We start from the raw sequence: 13,286 nt of genomic DNA on the forward strand, positions 1-13,286 counted from the left end.
GCTTCCCCCCCACATGCCCCACTAGTCTGAGGCCCCAGGGCTCCCAGCCCCACTGAGCTGTGCCCCCCCCCCAAGCTTCCCCCCCACATGCCCCACTAGTCTGAGCCCCCAGCCCTGCCAGGCCCCAGCCCCACTGAGCTGTGCCCCCCACCGCTCCCCCCCCACCTGCCCCACTAGTCTGAGCCCCCAGCCCTGCCAGCCCCCCAGGGCTGCCAGCCCCACTGATAGCATCTTCTAGGGGGAAAATACTTCTCCCCACAGTTTGAAGGGGGACTAAATCCCAGGGCCCCACCTGTCATTGCTAAGGTAGGGCTGCTGAGTCCTCCACATCACTTCCCTGTGCCAAAAAGCTGAGCTGTTCCCTCACATCTCTCCCCACCAGCCTGCAGGCAAGAACTGTTGGAAGAGATTTGGAGGCATAACCTCCTCAACAGCTGCCTGCACCACCTCAGAGCATCCTTGTTGAGGGAGCTGGGCTCTGCCCTCTGCAACAGCCATACACTTCCCCTCTTCTATTCCCTCATCTACAAATTGGTCCATCCAGACCTCCGCTCCCTCCCTTAGTGACCACTTGTCCTTAGTGTACCTCCGCTCCTCCCCAGGCCAGAGTCCCAGCTTCCATTGCTTGGGCTGGGGATTCATGCTAGAATGATCAGTCACATTATCTCACAGACAAGAAATATCACACATGAATCTACATAAAACTTGTCTCCTTTTCCTCCTGGGACTTATTTTTCCTTGGTTCCTTATTTTGTCTCTCCTTGATTTCCTTCCTACTGCTTAGAGTTGTATCCATTCACCTTCCTTTATTCTTAACTTTCTCAGCCTGCGCCCATGAACGGCATGAAGCACATGGTTTGGAGCTAGATCTGAGCACATGGGGCCAACAAGGAGAGAAGTAGGATTGAGTAGGAAATGAATGGGATGAGGGGGGAAGAAGGTCTGAATGAGACTGAAGAGGTATCTGACAGTGACAGGAGAATGGGAAAGGGACTGAGAAAGTAGGCATGAAAGAGACCAAGGGAAAGGAGATAGACTGAAGAGGATCTGAGGGGTGAGGAGAAGAGGCTGGGGAATGGGATTCTGAATGAGGTTAGATAATTTCTTGGAAACAAAGGAAAAAATGGAAAGGGGAAGGAGGAGGAACCAAAGAGAAAAATGAACATGTGGGGACGGAATGCCAAGAGAGAACCTGGAAATAGCAAGTCTAAATGCCACAGTCTTGGAGCCAAGGAGTCTGATGGGCTCTGGCAGAGAGCCGTGGTTTCCTTAGTATAACAACAAGGGGAAATCAGAGGGCTATTAAAACAGACTGTTCCACAGTTTTAAGTATATTGGGGGTTCCCAGTTCTTGGTGACCAAGAACTTAGAGCAGGTTTCCCTCCCTGCCCCACAAGCACTTCTCGAGTAACAGACTCTTGAACTTAAAGAGGAAACAGTTTGGGAGCTACCTGCTAATCCCCTCTTAATTGAGATATTGAGGCCTACAGTAGGTCCTGCTTTATAATAGTGTAGCTGTATAAGGCCATGTACAGAGGGCAATCCAAGCTGAAACTTTCAATGCATACTTTACCCCAACAGTCTCCCCGTGGACTCCTAGGAAAGGATTCTCCACTGCCATCTGTACTGTGTGGTTATTTACACTTCTCCTGCCACGTTTGATAGGGTAGCATTTTAAACCCACTTTACATAGGTGTAAACAACTACATAAGAGGCAAGGCAGTGAGAAATCAGGCCCACACTTGCTTACCAAAAGGTAGCTTGTATCTCTGACCCCTTTACTTGACCCTGAATCTAAAGGCAAGTGGTAGCACTTGCACGTTGAAAGGCCAGAAGAGAGGGGAGTGTAACAAACAAACAAAAAAAAATAGCAGTTAAGAGCATAAGAAAGCTTACATTAAGGAAGGCCACACCACCACAGAAAGGGAATGCCCAAAAAATTCAAAGCTATGTCATCTACGATTAATAGACCCTGAAGAGCGGTATGTTACTGCCCCTCCCCTCTCTTTATCCTAATCCTCTATTCATTTGGTGTATCATGATGAATCTGGTATTGGTATATTTATTGTATTTGGACAAAAAAAGTCAAAGTCAGGCCACACCTCTAATTTTAAATTGTCAATTTCTAATCTAGGCAGTTTAATAAAAAAAAAAAAATAAGAGTTGAAAGTTGCTTCGGGTTCTACACCTGGCCCTGAGTGCAATTTTGTGGTTTACAATCACGTTCCTTTAATTTTCAAAGTTCTTTTTTCTGCATGGAACACCTACAAACCATCAAGGGAAACTATAAACAATATAGTTAAGGTGATACAACTTGTTTGTTTAGACAAGCCTAAATATTACAAATTACACTTATAACCTCGTAGTGGGCCCCTACTCCCCAGTTCTTTACAAGGTTCTAAACATGCAGAACAAAAAGATATTAAACTGTACTGTGGCAAACAACTGTTACTCGTTGTTCTTTTGGAAAATAACTAGGTAATTTTCAAGGCAGTGTAATTGATTATAGTGTCCTGCACATCCATCACCATTAAAATGACTTAAGAACCCAGTACTCAGAAATGTTTCTGCAGATTTTCTTGGCATAGCTGAAAATCTGATGTGTAAGTTTCTATTCCTACACACATGCATTTGCAAAGGAAGCTCAGCACATAATTTGTTTCATGGTCTTAGGGTATGTCTATACTACCCGCCAGATTGGCAGGCAGCCATCATTCCAGCAGGTGTCGATTTATCACGGCTAGATGCAATAATTGACCACTGATCACTCTCCTGTCGACTCCTGTACTCCACCAGAACGAGAGGCACAGGCAGAGTCCACGGGGAAGACACCACGGTAAGTAGATCTAAGTACATCGACTTCAGCTATTCATGTAACTGAAGTTGCATAACTTAGATCAATTCCTCCCCTGCCCCCAGTGTAGACCAGGCAAATCCCTAGATCTGCATGTGTCTACTGAGGAAAAGAAAAAAAAAAAGGAGGGGGGGGGGAGAGAAAACAACACCATGAAAGGACATTTCACACCACACACTTCGTTAGAGAATAAAGAGCAGATTCCATCTGGATAATATACATATGTCCTCAGTTAAGAACAAGGAAGTATTGGGTTTTTTTCTTCTGGGAATATGCTGCGTTAGTCATTGGGCACAATGAGGATCTGGGGCCTGTTTCAAAGTCAATGGGAGGCTTTCCATTGACCTCTCTTGGCTTTGAATCATCCCCTTAATGTAGGTGACTACATATTTGGATAGTGATCTTTACATATTTTTTAGGGCTGTCAAGCACTTAAAATTAATCGCGATTAATCGCACTGTTAATAATAGAATACCATTTAAATAAATATTTTTGGATGTTTTCTACTTTTTCAAATATATTGATTTCAATTACAGCACAGAATACTAAGTGTACAATGCTCACTATTTTTGATTACAAATATTTGCACTGTAAAAAATAGTATTTTTCAATTCACCTCATACAAGTAACATAGTGCAATCTCTTTATCATGGAAGTTGAACTTACAAATATAGAATTATGTACAAAAACCTGCATTCAAAAACAATGTAAAAATCTTTAGAACTTACAAGTCCACTCAGTCCTACTTCTTCTTCAGCCAATCGCTCAGACAAACAAGTTTGTTTAAATTTGCAGAAGATAACGCTCTCTGCTTCTCGTTTAGTGTCACCTGAAAGTGAGAACAGGCATTCACATGACACTGTTGTAGCCAGCGTCGTGAGATATTTACATACCAGACGCACTAAAGATTCATATGTCCCTTGATGCTTCAACCACCATTTCAGAGGACATGCGTCCATGCTGATGACTGGTTCTGCTTGATAACAATCCAAAGCACTGCAGACTGATGCATGTTCATTTTCATCATCTGAGTCAGATGCCACCAGCTAAGGTTGATTTTCTTTTTGGTGGTTTGTGTTCTGTAGTTTCCGCATCACAGTGTTGCTCTTTAACACTTATGAAAGCATGCTCCACACCTCATCACTCTCAGATTTTGGAAGGCACTTCAGATTCTTAAATCTTGGGTCAAGTACTGTAGCTATCTTTAGAAATTTCACATTGGTATCTTCTTTGCATTTTGTCAAATTTGCAGTGAAAGTGTTCTTAAAAGAAGAATTTCCAAATTTCCAAATGTAATAGTAAAGCTATTTTATTAAAAATTTTCTAGATTTGTCCCTGGCATGCCTATCAGTGAAACATATTGTACAGTAACTGTAAAATTGGGAGGTAATTCATTGCTTGGGAAAGATGCAAGAATCTTGCCTCTAGCAAGAGTATTTTATAACTGCATTTTTGGATAATGTTTAAAAAAGGGTGTTTTTTAAAAAAATCCATGTATGGGACTCAGTGGGGTTTAAAAATGCCTTTTTTGGACCAGCCTTTATTTACACCCAAGATATGTAGTTAAATGTATCAGAACTTGTGCATAGTAGATCTGAATTTGTTTATTTATTTAGCAAAGCTTCAAGTTGAACACAAAAGCCAAGATAAATAAAACAAATTAAAGGAGATTTTGCCTTACTGGTAGGATACATTTAAAAGACTAACAGAAGATTAAAAATAAAATTCAAATACAAAAGAGCTTGGATAATTTTGCAAATTATAAGCAAAAAGATGGAAACTTAAAACATATGATAAAAGCAAAGTTAAGCAACTTTATTTTAAATCAGATTGGTTATTTTATAGATCTTTAAGAGCAATGTTCATACAGCATTCAGGACAGCACCTGTTCAATTGTTCTAAGAGGATGGAAAAGACAGACCTCTTTAATTGTTATGAATCCTAACAAAGTGTCTTGCATTTTCTCTTTCTATCAGTATTCGGAGGTATGAAGCAGAAGAATATAAAGGAAGAAGCAGTGGCCAAGTTGAATCCATGAGGAAAATTTAAAAAGTTGCAGAGGTTTAATAAAACCTAAACTGGAAATGGAGAAGTCGGTAGGCAAGCTAATAAGAACACAAAAGTCATTAATGATTTGCAGAGAGAAGATCAGGGCAGCAGTAAATGCAGGATGAGTTGATAAAAGAGCCAGAAATATTAAAGGGAACAAGATAGGCTTCTAGAAACATATTGGTAGGGAGAATAAAGTAAAAAAAAAAAAAAAAGAAAAAAAAAAGAAAGAGAAAGTTGTCTGAGCAGGAAGAATCAGTCTGTGGAACTCATTGCCACAAAGTAGAATTAAGGCCAAGGGTTTAGCAGGGACAGGCTGGACTGGACAACTAGATAGATGACATCATCAAGAGTTAGAATAAGGATTCAAAGATGTTTTGTAAGGGCTATAAATCTTCATGCTTAGAACACAGGCTACTCTCTCACATTTCCCCCTATGTCAAATGCAAGGTCTCTTTCCCCTTTCAATGAAGCAGCTGGTACGGACCGTAGTCAGAGACAGAATACTGGACTACTTGGACCACTGGTCTGATCCAGGCTGACAATTCCTATATCCCACTGATATTAATAACTAAAATGGCCCAGAATCTGAACTCCCTTTCTAAATCTGTCTGCCGCAAGAAAAAATACTTTTCAGTTAGGAAGGAACAGTTATTGATATGCAACAGATGAGAATATTGGAAAATATGTTTATAATACATTTTTCTATATTCCCTTATCTGTTGCTTTCCAATATCCCTAGCTGTTGAAAGGTTTGTTCTTGCTGCAAAATCAGACTATGAGGGAGCTATCAAAACAGAAGCAAAGCAACGTATCAATTGCAGTATTAATTGTCACAAAGAGCAAAACCAAATGATCAACTACTAACCTGTAAGTCTAATTTCTATCACTGGTTTAAAAAAAATCTTAATGGAGAAAAATCAGTTATGCAGACAGGGTAAGCAACTCTGGCATAAATTAGCCCACCTCTATCAACTTGAATGGGTCTGCACACATCTACATCAGGTGAGGAGCTGGTCTCTAGAGAATAAGGGAGTCATGAAAGTAGCAGAGGTTTGTAAAAGAATAAATACTAGACACATTTGATGGCTTTTGTATGTTACTACAAAAATTAGATCAGGATCTACTAATGCAGATTGCAACACGTGCATGGAATCCAAGTGAACGTATGATTTTAGTTGCTTATAATTCCTTTATCATTTAGCTGATTGGACTCTGCGCAAGTGTTAGAAAAATCACAGCCTTGGCAGATAAAGGGAATGAAGAGGATGTAATTAGATTTCATAAAAGCATTTGATATTGAATTTTGTGAAATCTTGCCTGAAAGTTTGATTCAAATTGGTTTAGATAGGAACAATGTTTGGACTGAAAAGCTACAGATAAAGTATAGAGATAGACAGTTGAGGGGTGGGAGTGAGTGGGTATATATGTATCAAACTGAGGGGTGGGAGTGGGAATCGTGGCATTTCACACTGAAATCACATCTTATTTAAGATTATGAGAAGTAAATGGAACGTTAATGAAATTCACAGATGGTACTAAATTGGGAGGAATTACAAATATTAGTGTGGATGGAGAAACAAATACAGTAAGATTAGAAACATGGGGAAAATACGAGGTTTTTAAAGCAAGTCTCAGGTCAAACAGTTTAACTTTTGATTATACTAATTAAAAAAAACTGTCAATCAAACTTCTAGGGTGAAATCCTAGCCCCATTGACTTCAGTGGCAAAACTCCCATTGACTTCAATAGGACCCCAATTTAGCTCCTGAGTTTGTTTTCATTTTTAGAATATAATATTCAAAAATGCCTGAGGGATTTAGGAGCTTCCCACCCATAGTTCCTTATCCAAATACTTAATGAAAGGCAACCAAGTAATCCAGTAGGTATATGAGTCTTTTCTACAATCAGTCAACTTCTCCTATAATTGCCAGAACAATCCCAGCCTTTGTATCCCAGCGATGGGCAGGTTCAGCTTTCACCGTCATATGCTGTAACAAATCTGCCAGCTCATAGCATCATTGTAATCTATTATTTTCAGTTTCCCCTCTCTCTTACCCTATCCTAAGAGCATGTAAAGTAGACACCACCACCACCTGTTTCCCCAGCATTTTAAAACAATCTTTAGCACAAGTTATGCAGCTCAGTACAGGGGTAACTGTGTGAACTATAATGGCCTGTGATACACAGGTGGTCAGACTAGATCATATAATGATCCTTTCAGGCCTCAAACTCTATGAATAAATTAGTAACTTGATCCCTCAAACTTGTCATTTTAGGCAATTTTTCATAAGTATAGCAGGGACAATTTCCTTCTAAATTATACCCCACTTTCTACAATTATTTTCCCCCTACTAAACTTGGTCTTCTTTTAAAAGGAAAGTGTGCATTTTGTTCCAGATCCTTTAAATTAAAAAATATATATATCCTTTTTCATGTCTTACGCTTTATTCTGTGCAGCATGGCAATTATTAAAACATTTTTATTGATATTACAGTGCTCTATGCAATCTGACTTACATTTATTATGAAAATTGATTTTTAATCACAAAGCAGCTCAGGTTTATACCTTTTAATTACTTTTTGTCTTAGCATGAGGGTAAAGTGACCTTTATTTGCCAGAGGTAGGTTATGGATGTGCCTTGTTCTGATCACACTTTTTATGGTGTAATTCTACTGAGTTGAATGGAGGTATTCCTCCTTTACACCTACATGCGAGCAGAACTAGGCTCTCTGGCCAATATTTTTGAATCTGGGTATTTGGGCACCTGAGTAGAAGCAGTCTAATTTTTCAGAGGTGCTAAGCAATCCCAAATCTGTTAGATTTATAGGATCTACAGGGGAGTGGCATCTTTTAAAGTAACTTCTGTTGCCACATCCTTTGCACTGTATTGTCTCTTATTAGAAAATGGCTTTTAAAAGTGGTAGTTTTAAATGTTTGTGTGACACTGAAAATTGTGCTGGATTTTATAATATTGTACACTGAAGTGTCAGCATCAGTTTGCAGGGATCTGGCTGGGAATGAGGAGTTTAACTTGCTTTTTCAGGTGCTGCTGGTGAAAGAGGTTCTAGACAATGAAGAGACCCATACTCAAGGCATCATTGTCAGGTCTGATCAAGTAGAAGAGCTGAGAGGGTTTTTCAGGCTCGTCTTGTTTTTTAATTACTTTATTAAAAGAATTTAGCTCAAGGAAGAAATCAAGAAAGTCAAATAATGCAACATACTACTCCAAACAACGGGACAATTACTAAATAAAAACAAAGGGTCAGTCATATGGCTTTAAAAACAAAACACTAGCTCCGCACCATTTTCTTTCAAGCTACTGTAAATGAAATCTTCTCCAGAGTGCCTCAAACTTCATCTTCTCTATTTCCCAGAAGCAAGATCCTTCCTCCATGTCCCCACCTCCCCATGCATGGAAGTGAGTGGGCAGAGTTGGCGGGTGGAAGAGGACTGGTTGCTAAGAATGATCCTGAGCAGACTCTTACAAGCCCTTCTGTGACTAATAAAACCAGATGTCTCCAAAAATGTATTACAACCCAAGTTGTTGTTAAGAAATAATTCCCTTTGATCCCCATGCTTCCTTCTGAAATGTGGCGCTGGGAGAAGCAAAGGTGGGGGGTGGGGGGGGAGAGGGGAATTGTTGCAAAGGCCCTGAAACCAGACACAGGAAAGCCTGCAGAATCCTCTCTGTAAGACCTGTGTGTACTTCAGGCTTTGTGGGGAATAGGTGGAGGGTGAGGGGTGCTGAGCCACCTCTCTCCAGAATGTATTTCCCCTAGAAAGCAAAGGGATTCCTGTATGAAAATCTAGGAGGATAACAATCCGCTTGGAGCTGGGTGATGCAGGGCCTATACTGCCAGGGACAAAGCTCTGCAATTAGCACATAGGGAGCTGTCTCTCTTCCTGGATGACCTAAGATTCAGGGGCTGGAGCTTTAACCTTCTCAAAGGGTTGTGGGTTCCATGGAGGTTGAAGACTGCAAAACCCTGCCCCCTCCCCACTTGTTTTCCCAGCCATTTCCCCCTCCAACAGGCCTCTTTCTGAGTTTAGACCCAAATTGAAACCTTAGTGCTTTTCATGAGTAACTAGGCTGGGCACTGGGGAGACATATGGGAGGCAAGGCATTTTCTCCTAGTCCTGCAGGCCACATAACCTCTGCAGAGTTGCTTCATGGCTTTGACTGCAGCCCCAGAAACCACATCAGCTCCACTGTGTCCTCCTCAAAATGTTCTCTCCTGTGTGTGGGGGGGGAGGGGGGGGCGGAAAGGAAAGGAAATAGGGAAATCTAAGCAGCAGTGCATCTTCTGACCCCATCCTGGTATGCTGGAGTACAGAGATCCACTTTCTGCATAGCCCGTCTACTCCTGTTCACCCCAGCCCTTGTGCAGCAGAACTGCTCCAGGTTTGGTGGCAGCAGCGGGGGGAGATGGAGGCAGGGTTTTTCCCCTTCACACTTAGATTGGGCTTCATGCAGCACAATTAAAATGCTCTGTACAATTTGGTTATATCCATTGAAGATTTAGGACTGGAATTTTTGAAGGGACCAAAGAGAGCTAGGCACCCAACTCCCACTGACCATCGATAGGAATTGAACACCTAACTTCTTTTGGTGCCTTTGAAAATCCCCGCTACATTTTGAACTTACACTACAGACCTTGTGTAACAGGCCAGTTGTTCACCAACTTCATCTCCATGCATCTGATTTACATTATTAGCCCCAACGTGTAATGCTGTATCAGTAAGACACTACAGTTAGGATTTGGGAGGGGATTACACATGTATCTTTCCTAATTAAGTTTGAAAATACAAGTTGGATCCTCAAATAACCACCACAATGTGCTGGATCCCCAGCTGGTGTAAACAATATAACTCCATTCATGCCAACACAGCTTTGCAAGTGTACATCTGCTGAGGATGTGGCACATCAAAAACCAAACACTAGCTTTAGATACAAAACTAGGATCATCAACATTAAATACACTTCTCACCTATATTCAAAATGGGTTGCAAAATAATTCACAGCATCTCTTGCCTTATAATGATGAACATGTTGCTTCAGGAGACAAAATCAGAGCATAATTTTCCCTTCTGATATTAAGAATAAAAATGGGAACCATGCTAGATCTTAAACTCCTCCAACCAGTATTTCTCAGTGGCTGTAAAATTTGCTCAGCTTGCAGAAGTATCTGAACAAATGGCACTACGGGCAAGTGTTTCTAGACAGTATTAGTCAATAGACTATGAATTTTATTAAGTTATATTTTTACAAAGAGCCATACAGAGCTCAGTGTTATTGTCCTAATGCAGGCAAAACTCCACTTGCAGCACTGGGCCAATCCCCAATGAAGTCAGTGAAGGCTTCTCAACTAGATTGGCCCCATAAAGACTAACTAAAACATACATAATGTATTAGTGAATATGCTGCTCTTGTCAGCAGCAGAGGATTTGCTGAGCTGCTTCAGAATTGGCTCAGCCCCCACACCCCAGTCATGCAACTGGCTCCTCTAACATGGAACCTTGCATCTGGTGCAGTGCAACTCCTCCTGGGCTCAGGGGTCTAAACTATCAAATTCGACAGTCAGATTAAGGATTCAGTAAGCAAAGCTAAACAATGGGAATTATATTTAAAAAAAGAAAAGACCATCAGCAGCTTAGCTATCAATGTATGTGCCCTGCCCATAAGTTCTTAATGTAGCAAACTTGTACGAGTTAAATATTCACCAAGTATTCATTTCATGGAATGAAATTATTCCCAATGCACATTAACTGACAGTTACTGAAACACTAAAATCAGATTAGCTGCTGTATCTTACAAAAGAAATCATTGCTGCAAGCACAAATTGCATGAGTGTTAAAAAGCTCAAAAGGTTGTTCAAATAGTAGACAATTTTAAGCAAAGGTAATAAAATATGGCCACTTGTATTATTCATTCATGGGAAAAAAGCTGGGAGTTCAGGCAGTGTTTCAGCTACATGTCAGTAGCTGAACCAGCCTATAATATCCTGTCTTTTGTGGATTGTTCCTATGATCTTTATTATAGATCTGTTTCATGTAGTAATCCTTTTAGTGCAGTGAGGACCTAATCCAAAGCCCACTAAGTCAGTGAAAAGGCCACCACCAATTTTAAGAGGCACTGAATCAGGCCTTGAGAGCCCTTCTTCTCAGATTTGGCACAGATCCATCCAGTCATGCAAGGTACAGCACGTTTAGGATTCCAAGTGCAGATCCACAAAGGTATCTAGGCTTCTAATGTCCAGGGCCCAAGCCCTTCTAACAAGCCAGGAGAAACACCAAAAAAGGTGGACAACTGACATAGTTCTGCTAACAAAGGGGAGAGTTTTGCTGGGAAGATTCTGCTTTTAAATCTTAACGTATGCATCTTTCTTGTGTTCTCATTTTCTCTGTCACATATCATGCACATTTCACCTTTTCTTTGGCTCTCCTTGCCAGTTACTATAATTAGAGTCTTTACAATTTCCAATACTAGCTTAAAAGCTCATAAGCATGATTTTTTGTTCTGATCCCTTTCTTTAAAAGATTTCTACTTGTTCTTTTAATCATTTTTTTGGTATTCTGACCACTTAAAGATAATCTCTCAATTAAAAAAAACAAACCAAAACAGCCAGCCAGGGGGTAAGGAATATTGATATTTATTGTTTGCTCAATAGCCCAACACCACTTTAGGCCATTGAAAAACACAAATTGGTTCATGCACTGAGGATCTTCCAACCTCATTTCAACAACAGCAACACTGGGTTGTAAGCTTTTTGGGGCAGAGCATGTCTTTTTGTTCTGTTTTGTACAGCACCAAGTACCTGGTCATGATTGGGGCTCCAGTTTCAGGAGTAGGCCACATCTGCTATGTTACTTCAGTGTTTTTAAAGTAATAAATATTAATCCTGATTTGTGCTCCATTTCCTCACTTCAAACCAGTATACTTAGGTTTAATACAGTATTAACAGAATGATGGACTGCCATATGGGAGGCCGAGGTTTGAGCGCAACCATGGGACACTTGACTAGTGGGGGAAAGAAGGTGGATTTCATGGTAGAAAGTCTTGGGGTCTGCTCCTCAATGGATGTTTAGCTGTTGACATAATCGACAGCATGATTTCACGCATGGTGATTTGGTTACTCCACTCACATCCAGCAATACCTGCTAGTTAAGGTATGGAGGAGGACATTTGTAGTCGGCCTGCTTGATGTTTTTAAAGCTGCTGTTGCTCCCCCCTCACAAATTACCACTGAAGTTTTAAAACTCAACCAAAAATATAAAGAGAAGGAGGGGCAATGTTTTACAACAACATTTTCCAGAAGAATTAGGGATAATAAATGAAGAATTAAAGTAACCAAACCAGGGGGGATGTGCAAGAGAGAAGGAAGACAGGTGCAGAAAATTAGCTAGCTCCTGAAAGTACTGTTTTATTTGGTCTGAAATACAGTAGCCTTAACTTTAAGGCTAGAGACAGAGAGCCCATCCCCCACTCTAAATCTCAGCTTCCACAGTTGTCTCTCCAGAGAAAGAAAAGGAGGACTTGTGGCACCTTAGAGACTAACCAATTTATTAGAGCATAAGCTTTCGTGAGCTACAGCTCACTTCTTCAGATGCATATCGTGGAAACTGCAGCAGGCTTGCTGCAGTTTCCACGATATGCATCTGAAGAAGTGAGCTGTAGCTCACGAAAGCTTATGCTCTAATAAATTGGTTAGTCTCTAAGGTGCCACAAGTCCTCCTTTTCTTTTTGCGAATACAGACTAACACGGCTGTTACTCTGAAACCTCTCCAGAGAAAGTATCCAGTAGCACCGCGCTAAGACAGACATTGTTTATTCAGGATTCAATCATCACTTCGTGCTCTAGATCATCAGAGCAGGCAGCACATTGCTGTATTATCACGGGCACAAGATGGACTTGGAGAGTCATAGCTTCCCTTCCGCTGTTCTGTGGAGGAAGTAGTCTAGCTGGACCCGTCACAACAGGGACTCCCCAATGCTTCTGAACACACTGGGTGTGTAGGGCATGGGAGTGCAGTCAAGAGTCCGTGGACAGGCTTTACTGTGGCATCTGCTACTCTCCATGTGTGATACTGTACACTAGTGCAGGGGAGTAAGGAGGGGACTTATATCTGCTTATTCCTTGCACTGGCTGGACCACAATCTGTCCCTTATGTTATTTACATTTATTGTTAAAATAGATAAAGAACACCATACAGAAGCTCTGAGAATCATTACGCTTACAAAGAACCACCCCCCCCAAAAGCATAAATATGAATATACAAATGTATTTACTTTGCCATCCAGCAACCTTAAGTAATGGGCTGGAGACAACACTTTACCTAAGCCAGCTGAAACTAATTCCAAAAAGCCTCTCATACCAAGTCA

The sequence above is a fragment of the Lepidochelys kempii genome, chromosome 17 (genome assembly GCF_965140265.1).
Source record: "Lepidochelys kempii isolate rLepKem1 chromosome 17, rLepKem1.hap2, whole genome shotgun sequence".
NCBI classification, from domain to species: Eukaryota; Metazoa; Chordata; order Testudines; family Cheloniidae; genus Lepidochelys; species Lepidochelys kempii.